Below are 5080 nucleotides of genomic sequence, written 5' to 3'. Positions count from 1 at the left end.
TATTATAATAATTTTATTATTGACTCCATTTCTTTAGACAGTACTAGCATTAGACAATCTGGAATTTTCTTTCTTCTCAATGCTATCCATAACTTACTGTGATCCACACAGTCAAATGCCTTTGCATAGCCAATGAAACAAAGGTAAAAATCTTTCTGATTTTCTTTCCTTACAGCCAAGATCCATCTGGCATCAGCATTGATAGCCCTAATTCCATGACCTCTTCTGACTGATGCTTGAAGTTCTAAAATTCTTTGTCTATGTATACTGTTCCAGCTCTTTTTGAAAAAATGTCAGCAAAAATTTGCTTGTGTGTAAAATTAAAGTAAATGTTTAATTAATTGTTCCCGTATCTTGTTGGATCTTTTTTTTTTAAATGGCCACAAATATGTATCTCTTCCAGTTGCCTAGAGAGAGTTGGTGAGTGAGAGAGAGGGGGAGGGAAGGAGAGAGAATTTAGAGTTTGAGAAATTTGCCCAGGATTACCCAACTGGTAACTATGGGGCTAACATATGAACATATATAATGCTAGAACTAGATTTGTCACAACCATGTTTCACTGTTTCCTGTTATCAAAATTAATGAAAAGATTTCATGTATTTATTGAAATCAAGAAAGTTATGAGGATATAAATAAGTGACTCTGATGTGATCTTGTATTCACAGTCCAATTGACAAAACATGAAAAGAAGTAACTATCCTAGGGAGGATAAGATAATTTTATGAGAAAGATTTTGTTTAGAATTGTTATTTACGACCTGGATGGGGAAATTTATGGCAAGGTAATAAACGTTGCAAGTGATACAGCTGGAAGAGACAGGATATTTTTCTGGAAAACAGACTCAAAAGAGAAAGAAAAGAAAGCCATCTTGTCAGGCTGAAATGACTCATCTAAAGAAATGATGTGTACAATGAACAAATAAAATTAGTTTCCTTTGAGTCCAAAACCAACCAGATCAGAACAATGATAACAAAAAAACAAATTAGTGTAGATTATTATGTGAATAAAGGGTATTTTACTTTTATTAGTCAGCTGTGTCACTCATTGTAAATCAAGCTAGTTAATAAACATTTCTAGATGGTTTTCTCTGTAATAGGTTATTTCAGAGATAGAAAGAAAAAGACTAAGTCAAGGTCACTATTTTCAAAGGACTCTCAGTACGAAAAGGAGACAAAGACATAAATAAAATTCTATAATCTGGTAAATTATTTTTTTAATCTAATGCTTCATGTGAATTATGCTCTATAAAAGCAACTACAATTAATCAATGCCTTATTTTATATGACTCCAAATATAGAATTTAATAGTAGAAAGAATAAATCATTGAAGACTGGCTAGAAGAAAGGTTACTGTTGTGTATCATCAAGTTGGATTTTTAGAGGTAGTTAATCACACAGGAGGAAATTGCCCATCCTTCTCCAGAAGAGCGGCAGGTGAATTCTAACCACGTATCTTAAAGATTGAAGTGCAGCTTCTTACAGCTAGGCCACCAGAGCTCCCTGGAACAAGAGGGCTGTTGTTGTTGTTGTTGTGTGACTTCAAGTCAGACCTGACCCATAGCTAACCCTCCAGAGGGTTTTCAGAGGCAGTTAATTGCACAAGAAAGGCAGTTAATTGCACAGGAGAAGATTGCCCATCCTTCTCCTGTGGAGCAGCTGGTGGATTTGAACTATGTACCTTTGGGATTGTAGAGTTGTTTTGTACCACTAGACCATCAGAGCTCAGGGTGATATTTGAGATTGCAATGGTAAGGTCTGATTGGTAGAGAACGGAGTCCATAGAGAGTTCATGGACAAATACAAATTTAAAGTAAGATGTTCTAGTCTTCCTTTTTTTAAAAAAGACAACAAAAACCCTTATATTGGTTTCTATGCAATATTGTGTTTCACACTTTCCTTCATTCACATTGTGTTCCACATAATTAGTTCCAAACATTGTGCTTTATAAAAGCAATCACCATTCTACTATGCGCAGTTACGCCATCTTTTCAAGTCCCCCTGAGTCTTTCTCATTTTCTTCACCTCCTCCCCTCCAACAGCCTTATTATGTGACCTGATGATTTTCCCCTGTCCTCCTCATGCTTCTGTTTCCACTCCTTCCCCCTTGGACCTTCAAACATGTTTACTAACTATCCTTCTATTTTTAAAATATTAGTTGTCCTTATGAAACTGAATTAGTTCACTCACCATAATGCTCTCCAGTCTCTATGTTATATAGTACTTTTCTTTTTTTTTTACTTTCAAATTATTTATTCTTTTTTAATTTATTATTAATGTCGATGAAAATTTACAGAGACTTTGGGTTTCCATTCATTCATTGTTGCACTTTTCTCCCTTCCCAACCCTCCCCTCTAGTACACTACCCTCTTGGAAAAGTAAAAGAAAAATTCTTTCATTGTTTTACAAACCCTCTCCCAGGTCCACTCCACTATGCAGCCTTCTCTCTGGACTCCTGTTATGACAAAAATACCTAATCACATATCACTTTTAAGCAGTTTTCTCCCTTATCTGTTTCAATGCAGTATACATTATTGAACACATCTTCTCAGTCACCTCCAAACCCCGAGGTCAGTCCTGCCAACAGTGGCACCATGTAGTATCTGTCCTTTTGTGACTGAGATACTTCACTCAGCATAATGTCCTCCAGGGTCACCCATTTTGAATAATATTGCATGAGTTCCTTGTTTTTCAATGCAGCATAGTATTCCATTGTGTGAATATACCACAGCTTCTCTATCCATTCATTTGTTGATGGATATAGTACTTTTCTAAACCTTGAGTACCGCATATTATTCCATCATATGAATACACCACTACTGCTCAATCCATCCCTTTGTTGCTGGATAGTTGAGCTACTTCCATATTCTTGCAGTTGTGAATAACACTGATATAAACATTGGTGTACAAATCTCAGTTTGTGTCTCAGTTTTAATTTCTTGGCATATATTCCTAGGAGAAGAATAGCTGAGTGACATGGAATTTCTATGTTCAGCTTTTGAGAAAATACCAAATTGTCTTCCATAGTGGTTAAAACATTTTACAATCCCATCAATAGTGTATTTGAATTCCAAACCTCTCCATATCCTCTCTAACATTTATTGCTTATGGTTCCTTTGTGAAAAGTCTTTCCATGTCTTTTGCCCATTTTGTAGTTGGGTTATCAGTCTTATTTTTCTAGAGGCCTTGTGGTCTGTAAACTTTTGTTACGAGACCCTTGTCTAAGATGGTATTTCCAAATATTTTTTCCATTTAGTAGGTTTTCTTTCCACCCTATTGGAAAACGTTTTTCATTCACCCAGGGACTCAATCTTTAGACACTGTCATTCATCATTTTTATGTATTTCTGGCTATATTTCTTCCTCTGTTCTTTAAGAATTCACTTTATTTTATTTTAATAAATTTTCATTTTATATTTTTTGTTTACAAAGTTCATATACATTGTTTTTCACACTATCTTGTGGTTCATGCAATCATTCCCATTCAGTATATTTTATAAAATTAACCAACACCGAAATATGCCCACCATTGTCCTGTCTTTTCAGATCCTTGCTCAATATTTCCCGTTCCCTTTAAACTCCTCTCTCTCTAACCATCAAATTGTGTGACCCTATGATATCACCCCTGCCTGTCCTGACCCCTAGGCACTTACTCTCCCACCCTTGGATCCTCATACCCATTTTACAAGTTATCTCTATTTTTACAATAATGGTACTATACAGTATTTGTCTTTACAGGACTGAGTGAGTTCACTCAGCATAATGATCTCCAGTCTCTAGTAATTTACAAAATTCTTGTCCCTGTATACTGTCTAGTATTACATAGTGTGAATGTACCACAATTTCTCAATCCATCCAGTTATGGTTGGACATTTCAGTTCTTTCCATGTTCTTGCAATGGTGAATAATGCTGCTATGAACATTGCTGTATAAATCTCCATGTCTCATTTCTCATAACTTTGGGATATATTCCAAGCAGTGCAATAACTGGGTCATATGAAATGTCTATGTAGAGTTTTTTGAGGAAACACCAAACTGTCTTCCAGAGTGGTCATACCATTTTACAATCCCACTAACAGTGTATGAGAGATCTTATCTCTCTGCATTCTCTCCAACATTTATTACTTACTGTCCTGGTAAACTTTGTTGCTGCTACTGGGATGAGATGGTATCTCATTGTGGTTTTGATTTACATCTTTCTTATTTCCAGTGATTTTGAGCATTTCTTCATGTCTGTTTGTCATCCAACTGTGTGTTCCGTGAAAGGTCTTTCCATGTCTTTCGTATGTATTATGATTGTGTTATCAGTGTTTTTCTTGTGGAGGCTCTGTAGAATCTTTTAAACTTTTGTTATGAGATCCTCGTCTGAGATGGTGTTACCAAATGTTCTTTCCCAGTCAGTAGGTTTTCCTTTTACTCTGTTGGAGAAAGTTTTTGATGCACAAAGGGACTTCATCTTTAGTAGGTCACATTCATCAATTTTATCCTCTCCTGGTTTATTTCTGGCTGTATTTATCAGCCTTCTTATTTCACTGGCTAGGCCTTCTAAGCTTGGTCTACTTTGTCTCTCATGATATTTATAGTTTTTGGCTTTCCCCCCAGGTCTCTGATCCACCTTGAATGTATTCTTTTGTATAGTGAGAGGTATGAATCTTGCTTCAGCTTTCTGCAGGTTTTAGTGCAGTTTTTCCAACGCTATTGGCAGCACCATGATAGATGGAGAAGGAATTGAGGTTGTGAATAATTACAAAGCTTGCTCAGCCCCACAATCCACATGTTTGGCCCCAGCAGTCTGGAAATCAAAAGACGAATTGCACTGGGATAATCTTCTGTCAGGGACCTTTCCAGAGTACTGAAAAGTACCTAATGAAGACCATGGTCTTCACATTTACTTGTTATGCATCAGAAAGCTGGACAATGACTAAGAATGACAGAATAAGAATAGATATCTCGGAATTGTGTTGCTGGAGAAGAGTCTTGCATTTACCATGGACTGCAAATAAAACAGATCAGTATGTCTCTTAAAGAGGGTGAAACCAAGTTTCTCCTAGGAAACTAGGATTGTGTGTGTGTGTGTGTGTGTGT

This window comes from Elephantulus edwardii, unplaced genomic scaffold, assembly GCF_000299155.1.
Source record: "Elephantulus edwardii isolate Elephantulus edwardi_28Jun2011 unplaced genomic scaffold, EleEdw1.0 scaffold00059, whole genome shotgun sequence".
NCBI lineage: Eukaryota > Metazoa > Chordata > Mammalia > Macroscelidea > Macroscelididae > Elephantulus > Elephantulus edwardii.
Note: the sequence above shows the minus strand (reverse complement) of the source record.